Source organism: Vidua macroura, chromosome Z (genome assembly GCF_024509145.1).
Source record: "Vidua macroura isolate BioBank_ID:100142 chromosome Z, ASM2450914v1, whole genome shotgun sequence".
Taxonomy (NCBI): Eukaryota; Metazoa; Chordata; class Aves; order Passeriformes; family Viduidae; genus Vidua; species Vidua macroura.
Genome location: NC_071611.1, coordinates 73,127,164 through 73,138,262, shown reverse-complemented (window position 1 = coordinate 73,138,262; position 11,099 = coordinate 73,127,164). Strand labels below are relative to the sequence as shown.

Sequence of the window (11,099 nt, the reverse complement as noted above, 5' to 3'; positions counted from 1 at the left end):
TAAAAGGAAGAAACTATGTTTCCTGAATGCAGAAATGCGGGTAGTGGGCTGTAGGCTGCACTCTAGGATGATTAATTTTGGTGTCATCTCAAGGTGTGTCAGACTTAAACCAAGTCTAATTAATCACCAGACTTTTTAATCCTATTCTGTTCTACTTGTTTTCTGCCCCTCATGGATGAATTACTGCGGAAGGGGCTAACGGCGGGCCTGTCAGCTAAAGGAGCGAGGAGAAGCTGAGAAGCAAGAAGCTGATAAGGAGCTCTCTCCAAGGCTGTTACCAAGGAGACCGAGAGAAGAGAGGAATTGAGGAAAGATAAGGAGAGAACTTCGTAGCTGGACAACGTAGTTTTAGAAAGTTAGCTGAAGTCACTGTTACTTTTCACCAGTGGTGTTATGTTGATTTATTGATGCCAATAGTTGGGGCAGAAGAAGTATAAACAATTAGAAAGTATATAAAAGGTCAGCCACTGTCGACAATAAAGAGTTGCCATCAGAGACTGCGTGTGGTCTCTGCTTTGTGTCGCGACCACCTCGAGAGCGACATGTGGTGATCAGCGAGTGGAACAGCCCAGTGTGAGTGCTCAGTCGAATCCATTTACAAGCAGTGCTTGAAATAATGTCAAATCAAACTCTGACCATGGATCTCTTAAACAGCAGTAACAGCAAACACGATCAGTAATTTACCAGATTCGATTGGCAGTAGACTACCTCCTCGCAGAGGAAGGAGGGATCTGTGGAAAATTTAATACTTCAGAATGCTGCCTAGAGATCGATGACCACAGTCATGTAATTAAAAACGTTACTCAAAATATTAGAAAACTAACCTGTGTTGGAACGCTTGTTTGGAGAATCTGATTAGTGGGACAACTCGTTCACCTGGAATGGCAAATTGTGGAAGAAATTGGTCTTCTTTGTGGTGTGTGCACTAGCAAGTGTAATATTTCTACCATGTGTAATTCCATGTCTAGTCCAGATAGTAACCAGCATTGTCCAAAGCAGCATCATGCTGCAAGGTAACGTGGAAGGGAAAAATGGTGAAGAAGTAACCGTAATAAAAGAACAGAGTGATCAGAATGCCAGAGATATGCTTGAACATCTCATTTTCCACAAGCAACTGAGAAAAGTAGAAGTGGAACTTTAAAAGGTTGATGCAGGCTAGAAGCCTGATCAAATAGTTAGAGGGGGGAATTGTTAACAATAGGTTAGAAAGGGTTGTAAAATAGTTGATAATTGTTAAGCAGGTGCTGTTAGTTTGGTTATGGTAAAAGGGGTTAAAAGGGTATTTATAAGAAACTCGGTACTCAGCATACTGTATTACACCTGTGAAAAACGCCAATCACTTGTGTTAAAATTTTAGAAGTTTAATAGTAAAGAATAGTAATAAAAACAGGACAATAAGAATTTGGAGAATCAAAGTTAGGACAACAAAAGACAATAAAAAGCAAAGAATAACAGACATCCGTATGCTCTTGGGCACTAAGCCACAAAAGCATACCTCGCTAACAAAGGATTAACCCTTCAAACCCAATATGCCTGTTGCATATTTATCTATCTCATACATTATTCACAAATTCTTTCCAAACAAAGGGTATTTTCTGGTTATTGTCAACTTCCCCCCTCATCTTGTAAATCAGTGTTTTGGCTCCAAGAAGTCTGGAAGAAGTCTGGTTCTTCCTGATAAGGAGGCAATAATTCTTCTTTTGAAATTTTGGTGTCTTGTTGCTGTTATTTCTGTGCAAAGAATTTCATGATGATCTTATCCGTTCCTTGAGCTAGTTAAAAAAAGTATCTTACATCGCATAGTTTCTATTTTAATATTATCTTAGAGCCTAAAACTATATTTACCACACTACTTAAAAGGATTAATACAGCACTACAAAAATTAATACAAAATTAATAAGTTAATTAACATAACTTTCCAACATAACATGTATAGTATTCATTTTGATATTTGTGAAAAGACAATCACATAATATGCATTTTTCACACACCTAAGTAAAGTGCACCACCCCCCAAGTGAAACCAGCCAGCCTGGACAGAACTGTAATGGGCCAATGAAGCCCCTTAAACTTTCATGCAAATGAAGGATCCAAAAAGAAACAAATCCAAAGGGACAAGAAACAGGATAAAAAGGGGCATCTGACCACTGAATTCGCTCCACCTGGAACATTGAGGACATGGCTGTTCAAGAAGACCCAGTGCCAGCGCCGCGGCATCCTCAACGGGAACGCTCCTGCTCGGCCTGCGGGCCCCCTTGCTTTAGGCCTTTTTATTATAATAAATGCTGAAATCACTTTCAGTACCGGGAGTGGGGTCCCATTTTTAACTGTACTATATCAGAAGAATTTACTAAAGCCAATAATAGTGAAAGTCAATAACTACATCAATTATTCATAACAATCAGTTAACAAATGTTTTCTGAATATGGGACTGGGAAGGCAGTGGACTTGGATGGGCGTCCTGGTTGGGAATGGGAGGAAATTCAGGGACGTGATGCAAAGCTTTTTTGTAAGTGACAGTCTGTTGAACCACTGAGAAGCTGGACACGGCTCTGTGAAACACGCATGTTAAAGACAAAAAAACCCGGGAACTGTCTCTTGCGATGGGTGAGGAGGTGGAGGGCCCTGGCCCCCGTCTCGGCCAGGCCGGGCCGGGCGGTCCTGCCGCGAGCCAGGCCCCTTTCCCCCTCCCCGGCCACCCGCCGGTCGCCTCATCGGCTCCGCCCTGGCCAGGCCAGTTTTTGATTGTTTTATGGGACTTTTTCTATGTTTGTCCCCATTTATGAAGGGATTAAACCAAAGCGTAAACATAAATGTTAAAAACAGGCAAAATGAGGCTAGGATCTTTTAAAAAGCTCCGGCCTGTTTATTAAAAATCAAAGCAACTGAAGACGGGAGCCCAGGGTAAGCCTGTGGCCTACGCAGCAAGTCAGAGATACAATGTCAGCCTGTAGGCAGCACAGGGTGCTTCCTTGGACACTGGCTCCGCAGAAAGACCCAGGCGCTCAGCACCCGGGGGTTTTAAAGTCTCTTAAAGCTGCCGGATTGGTGCGCTCTTGATCCTTTCATAGATTGGCCTTTTTCCGGTCACTGGTGTGTCCAATTTGCGGTGCGTTCCTGGCCAGTCATTCTGGGATGCTTCGATGTCACTGGCTGGCTCGTTGTCCGATTACAGTCCGGGCTGCTGTCATCAGGCCGTGAGGTAACCTTCTGGAAAGTTCTTACCACCCTCCTCTAGCGGGCACATGCTCATGCTACAGTACATTTAACTTCAGAACTTACTGCATTAATTAGGCCTAACAATTCATTACATTCATTAACAATTCATAACAACATGACATCATTAACAATTTATAACCCCACCTACGAAAGCCAATTTTATTTATAACAATAAAGTTGAAAGAAATGGGGGAAAAAGGTTCTCTAGACCAGACTGCAGTCCTACAAGGGGATATTGTGAAAAACACCAATCACTTGTTTTTTAAAATCTTAAAAGTTTATTAGCAATAAAATAGTTATAAATAAATAGTAATAAAATTAGAGTAATAAAAATTTGGACAATGAGGATTAGGACACTACAAGACAATAAAATAAAATATTAAAAATTAAATTAAATTAAATTAATTAAATTAAAATTAAAAAATAAAAATAAAAAATAAAAAATAAAAAGCAAAGAACTACGGATGTCCAGATCTTTTTGGACACTAAACTGCCAAAAACATGCCTTGTGAACAAAGGAATAGCCCTTAAAAGCAACAGCCTGTTGCATATTCATATATCTCATACATGATGCAGAAATTCCTTGCAAATTAAGAATTTTTCTGGTTTTTGTCAACTCCTTCCCCTTAATCCTGGTGGCTCCATAAAGATGGAGAGAAGGTGGAAGAATGTTTGTCTTTTCCCATAAGGAGGCAGTAACTCATTAGGTGTCCTGTTGCTGTTATCTCTGTGCGAAGAGCTTCTTGATTATCTTATCCCTTTCTTGAGCTAGTAAAAAATATCTTACATTGCAGAGTTTCTATTTTACCATTATGTTGTAACCTAAGACTATATTTAACACACTACTTAGAAAGGATTAATACAGTATTACAAAATAACCCTCCATAATACATAGAGCATTCAATTCAATATTTGCCAAGAGCCAATTATAAAATACGCATTTTTCACAGATATTTACTCTGTGACCACTGAGTTCTGTATAATGGAAGTCTCTACGGCACTATATGGGATCTTGCACGTTTGCCTGATTATCAGCACAAGAGACAAATTGTGTAACTCAGCAGACAAACTCTTAAACAGAGGAAGACAGGCAAGGAAGTCCTACCAGTGTAGAAAACATACCAGACTCAAAAAAGTGTCATCCCTCATGCATAGGTGTCTAAGCTACTTTTTAAGAATGCCACAACCTCCACGTGGGCTCTGTCCTAGCACTTCACTGTTCTCTTCTGCAAGTTTCCTAATTTCAATTTTCCCAGATACAATTTGAATTGCTACTTCAAAAAGGAAGTTAACACACTGATTTCTGCCATTAGAGTGGGTAAGAAAAACAGTCTTTACATATTTAAAGCCCAGAATGAGATGTTCCACCTTCTTTTGAGTAAAGAACCCCATGTTTTGTATCTCCAATCATCATAAGCTGCTCTTGTCTTTCTCTAAATGATCCACCAACTGAATGGATGACAGCACACAGAACTAGACACCAGCTTAAAGCGTCACTGAAAAGAGACTGGAAGGCAAAAGCAGAAGTCCCGCTCTGCAACAGCACAATTCTGTTAATTCAAGTTTAACTTGAGAACCACGATAAATCTCATAAAGTTTTTCATCCAGCTCACATCATGTATGTCTACCACCAAATGTGCTAATGTCTGCTTATCCCTACTTTATGTCACTTGATTTTTTTCAAGCAACAGCTTCATCTGTCAGCACCAATTGTGACTCTTATCCCACAGCAAGCCTCCAATTTTCCCTAGCTTGATGTCATCTCAGATTTACGAAAGTTTCCCCCTTATTATGTCATCCAGATCATTAATCCTTTGGTGGTTGCATTCTTTTTTCTTTCAGTTGATAAATGTCATCTGTTTTCTAATTATTACGCTGTAGAGTTATAGAGAACTGGGGGCTGTGCCCACATGAATACTAAAGAATCATAGGATGCTCTGTACCTTTGGGTGCAAATTAAAGTGCAGCAATTAAAGCAGGCAGGATTTTGTACAATCTTGCACTAAATGGACAAGTTGTTGCCTTCAGTAACATTTTTCACTGCTTTCTTCAGGCATGGATGTATTTTTTGTGTTAACACTCTTGAGCTAAACATCATTGGTTTTCAGTTGATTAAGTAGAGAGGTGCCAGCTGTGTCAAGGTTCAGTAACAACTAGAAGTCATGACTGGCCATGCCTCCACAGACGTGTCTCTGGGGTTTGCAGGATAGCAGTGACATCAGAAAATTATAAAAAAACGGGCCCGCCAGAAACTGCTGCAGCCTGCAAATGCCTCAGGCATCTGTCTGGGACAAAGCTGTAGCATCCCATCAACTCTCCTCTCTCAGTCAATTCCCAAGTCTTCTGCCCTGGCCATGGCAGTGACTAGCTAGCATAGAGTAGTCCTCCTGGGAGTAAAAGACAGATTCCCCCATGGACTTCTGGCTCTTTGACCCCTGGTTTCTCCTTTCCCTCTTCCCTCATGGGTTGGATATATTGTTGCCCGTCTACTAATTGTAAAATATCAAAGATGATATTTTTACTAATTTCTTTACTTACATTCATACCAATACCTTACTTTGCCTGATCTCCTTTTCCCTTTTCTCCTAGTTTCACTCAGTTTTAGCCTTCCATATGTTTTCCCCGACCCCTTCCTTGTTTTCTTAAACTAATAAAACGGGGAAAGCGGAGTGGAGGAAGGGGGAACAGGGGAAAGTGGAATAGAGGCATGCACATAGAAAAGGGGAGAGAGAGGGATTCATGTAATTGTTACAATAAATAAGGTGCCTTATTTATTGTAACAATTTTTAGGTTACAGCCCAGTACCCGGACAAACATCAAGATGCTCTCCAGCATGATTGTGAGGCTGCCCTGGATCATTGTCGGCACCAGCACTGCCTGGATCATCCAACAGCCCAAGCAAAATATGTGGGTCACTCTTGTGAAGTCTTTACAACAGGACAGTTTCTGCATGGCCATGGGCAGCGTGGAAGAGCCTTTATCCCCATGCCTGCTGGGAATCCCTTTGGCATCCAAAGATTATCCCTATACAGGTAAGAGGCCCAACCCTGTGGGCACCTGGGATGAGTGGACAAAGATTTTACCACATGCACCACAAGAAGCCCAAGAACTGGGGTCTTCCAAAGCAACATTGTGTGTTCACTTTTACTATAAGCAATCTAATCAGCTATGGTCTGAAGCCACGCAGGCCCAATTAATTCCTAGAAGAGATGTGACACCAATTTGAAAAGAACATAATTCGGCCAACTGGTGCAATTACACCAGTCCCATATTGTCTACGTCCTCTCCATACCCCAGAGTGCTCCCCAGGGGAGTGTTTCTTATCTGTGGGGATGGAGTGTGGGCAGGGTTCCCCTCACGACTCCAAGGGCAGCAGTGCCCACCATCCACCTCCCCCATTTTTAGTGGTTCCCTTATGAAATCAGGTATTTATTGCCTTCGATGGGTTTGTATTTTTCCCAAAGCTGTTTGTATTTGTTTGGGAAGCAGGAGTGCCTGTATGTGATCCTGTTTACTCCATTGAGACAGCTTTGATTTTGCTTCCCAAAATGAAAAAGCAGAAGACTGTAGCAGGAACTAAGTATAGATAACTTTTAATATATTGCTGTTGGTCTTTGCTATACCCGTGCCAAAATTGTGTGAAAATGTCAGTGTGTTCTCTTCCCTTCATTTTCACTTCCTGCTTTCCTGACCTATACAGTATTTTTTCATCTTGTATACCACTTTTATGCTCCCTGAATATGTTCTTTCCACTCTAGTCTGAGAATCTTATCTTGATCTCTGACTGTACTGATACGGTGGTTTACATACTTTGTCCTCATGGCATTTGAGAAACAGCTTTCTATTAGCTTAATCAAAGTTTCTAAGTCACTTGTATGTTCTAAAATTATGAAGAATTGAATTTCTACTGCGTGCTGTTGTAGCTGAAATTTATTTATAACCTGAATCCATTTATTCTGCCACTGATTAAAATCACTGTAAAGCAATGAGGCATGGCTTGTGGAGTTTGACTGATGGAGCTGTAGGCCTGTTTTGGCCAGCTATTTAATCGTATATAATGCATGCAAAGCCAATTTTTAAACAAATTTAGAGTGTGTTGTGCTGCCCAGCCAACTGGACCGTTTTCTGTGTGCTGTGCAGTTGTGTGGGGGCACAGTTTGAATGCACCTCACAGTATTAACAAGGGAGAATGAATTGCATCCACTAAGAGCACGGAAATTTTTATCTGTGCCAGGTCACGGCTGTGGCCCTGACAGCACTGGGATTTATTCACATACTTTATAGACATACTGTGTCTAATTAGATAAATTTTGTGAAATCTCTTTTCTTACTCTGCTGTAAGATTATGCAATTTTATGGCTGCAATCATTAGAAATGAACTGAGGAATTTTGTAAAGCTGTGAGAATGAACTTTGAGGGCTTGTTTTCAGCTGCATGCAGCACCGCTACTGCACATATGATGCATCTCTTTTGATTTTAACATTGCCCAGCTACAGCAATTAATTTTTCTTTGTGTTCCAGAGGGAGCTGTCCATCCTCCTAAACTTATACCAGAGCATGGCAAACGCCCATGTGCCTGCCAAACATTCAGACGTCGCCCTGGAAGAGTTACCTTGGACAGGGCTTTGTGCACTCTTGCGTGAGAATGTTGAAGCCCTGATCTTGAACTTCCACAAGGCTAACGAGAGGCTGAGTGTCCCCAGGCATCAGCTGCCTCTGCTGAGCTCAGGGACATTTGTGCACACTGCAGTCTCGTTACAAAGGAGAAGAAGGAGTGGTATTCATCCCCCCAAGAGGATTTGGACATTAACAAATGAACACCATTAATTATGGCTGGTCCACTGCTCAGTTTGATGCTGTTGCTGTGAGCATTTAGATGGGACTGGAGTGTGCATCAAGTCTCTCAGCTCCACTTTCTGTGCAGGACATTCTGAAAGGACTGTCTGATACCCGCCACAGGCACCTAATTCAAGGATAATAAATTCATTTTACTGATGAAGAAACTCACAGAATGTAGTCATTTCCAGTCATAAAGCAAGTCTTTATTTTACCATAATCCATAGGCAAAATACACTTTCTCCAGGAATACCATCTTTAAATTATGTGTTTATGACTCAGATGCACTATTTGAAAGATTGCCAGTCTGGGGTTTTCTGTTTAATTGCAACTTTCGGATTATGGCATTTTTATTCAGAAACACAATAGAAATACCTATTCTAAAACATGTCAGTATTTGTGTGAAGGAGGAGCTGTACTTTTCTGAGTGATATTAATGCAAGTGAGCTTACGTGGCCTTTCTTCCCAGAAAACCTTGTATTTTTAGGAAAAAAAATACCAACCCTTTCTAAATAGATCAGCTGGGTCCAGAGACTAAGCTAAGAGTGGCTAAGCCACTCTTCAGGGTTCCACTTTGTTTTCTGGTTTATTTCTCTTTTGAAGTAAAAGAGGAAAGGGAGAAGGAAAGACATGGGAAGGGAAGGAGATGGATATTGTTGGCAGTGTTTGTGGGGATTGTGTCTTACTGTTCTTGCTTTTTGATTAAGCCTTGTTACTGAGACTGATTGTGAGGTCTCTAGGGATCTTCTCATGTACTTAGCAGCTTTTCTGGGATTTTAGACTGTGTTGCACCAAACGTTTTTCCTACAGCTCAGCGTGATCTATCTGGAAGTGTCTTGCTGATATTTTCTAGTAACAAAGTGCAGGTGTGTGCATTTGGAGATCATTGTTGGCTTGGTTCATTCCTCCATTTAATTTGCATGGGAGGTGCAGTGTTAAACCACAAGAGTGAATCCCTTCATGCTTGTTGAAAACACATCGTAAACTTAGGAGCTACTTGTAAGGAAAACATTCTAGAATTCCCTGAAACATGCTAGAATTCCCTGAAATTGTTTAAAAACTTAATCTGGAATGTCTTGGGTTTTCAACAAAAAAAAAAAACAAAACAAGGGTTTTACTTAGTTTTAATGATAATTTTGAAGAAATTACAGTTTAGATTTTATGCTGGAATAGTCTGTGCTTGACTCAAAGTGAAAAGGTAAATAATAATTTCTTCTTAAATTCTTGTCACACAGATATTTCACCTAGAATATATTTGCAAGCACAAGACTGACACTATGAACAACCTTCAGCAGAAGCAGGGGGAGGCTTTTGAGAAAATGTCTGAACAGTTAAAAGCACAGGAACATTGCAGGCAGAAAGAAAAGCAATATCTTGAAGAGCAGTACTCAAATATCCTTGTAGAAGTTCATGCAAGAGCACAGGTATGGTGCTGGGAACTTCTAATTTTTTTTCTTGTACCATTTAATGGATTCTTTCAGTAGTTTAACACCCTTAGCAGTTTAAGGTCATTTGGGAATGTTAGTATATTTTTAAAGTAAAAAAAAAACCCAAACAGCAAACCAAGCCATCACTGTGCTGATATTAACATCATTTAAAATAAGGCCTGAGGGTGTATAGGACTTTTATTGTGAGTCCAGCTCCAAGCTGCCTTTGGAGGAAGTAATCCTGAAGTGGTCCTGGTCATCTCTTCTGCTTCCTCGATTGTTTCGCTGCAAGTTTCCTTCCTTTTCATTTGAAAAGCCCTTAGAGTTGGGATTTAGATGGCAGGGGCCCATGTGATCTGTAGAAGGAATAATAGAAGTACAAACAGTCATAGAAACAACAGCAGTATGAAACCAGCCCTACAGCCAATTTCTCTGAAATATTTTGTCTCCAAAGACTGGTGACAAGTCTGGAGTCTAAAGGGAATCCAGGAAGCCAACTGTTCTGATCAGTGTGGCCAGACTAGCACACACACCTTCTCTGAGTCATTGGCTAGGTCACAGCCATCTGCTGCTCCCAAAACAATCCCTGCTTTTGTCTTTACTGTAGAGGGAAGCTCAGGCAAAGCCCACCCACTGCCAGCTGCCCTCAAAGGCAAAAGGAATGCCCCAAATGCTCCCTGCCTGCATCCAAGGGCCACAGTGGCTTCTGTAGGGAGTCCAAAATGTCTCTCCCAACACCAAAGGAGGAGGAACGTGTGTTACAGCCCGTGCTGAGGCACACACACTATAATACACTGCTCGACTGGACAAGGAATGCACAGGACGTACTCAGCAGCTTCAGGCACCTCCTCAGCAGCCTGACAGCCAGCCCTCTCCCACAGCTCCAGCCTGGCTCTGCAGGGGCTTCCCGTGGCACCTCCCTCCTTCTGAGGGGAAGCTCTGGGCTTCCCTTTCTCTTTGGGCCTGCAGCGCCATTCCTGCCTTCCTCAAACCTGCGCTCTGGTAGCCTCTCACCAGACCGCTCCCTGAAGACACAAAAATCTCTCCAGCACTGTTTACCAAGGGCCAGCTAAGAGACAATGCCACCCAGACAGACAGTGTCCAGAGAAACAGTGCCCAGAAGGAGCCCAGAGGAGTCCAAAACAACACACAAACTCTCTTTTCACACTCTGTGCCTCTTGACTCTCTCTGGTTCTTATCTTTTCTCGCCCAGGCTGCATGATGGCAATTTACTGCTTCATCTCAAGCAGCCTGTTCTCCTGCTCCTTCTGTACCTCTGCCAGGAAATTTTCCCCTTGTGCCAGCAGCTGTTGTGCCTCCAGACGCTGCCCTTCTGACTCCTGGTGAGAGACACTTCCACATGAAGTGCCAGCCAAGCTCCCCAAATAATCAGTGGAAGCTTCATGCCTCACACCACCCCCCACCTGAAAAGTGCACGTCAGTAGTGACTTTGTGCCCTCCAGCAATGCTGTCCCAAGCAGCAATTCAAAAGCAGGATCAGCAGGTGCGAGGAAAAGGAGATGCCACCTTCCTTTCCTGCTCTGATGGCTGCCTGTTTCCTGGCTCCTCTCCCATCAGGATTTCTACCTGTTCTCACAGGTTCAGTTCTCCAAGTGCT

At 42.0% G+C, this 11,099-nt stretch overlaps 1 long non-coding RNA gene across 1 annotated transcript; it reads right to left on the bottom strand.

The window, feature by feature from the left end:
• Positions 1-9,661: 9,661 nt before the first annotated feature.
• Positions 9,662-11,099, bottom strand: LOC128822566 (uncharacterized). The gene is made up of 2 exons (XR_008441493.1): positions 11,069-11,099; positions 9,662-9,837 (listed from the first exon to the last, which is right to left on the bottom strand). It is a non-coding gene; the product is annotated as an uncharacterized LOC128822566 (long non-coding RNA).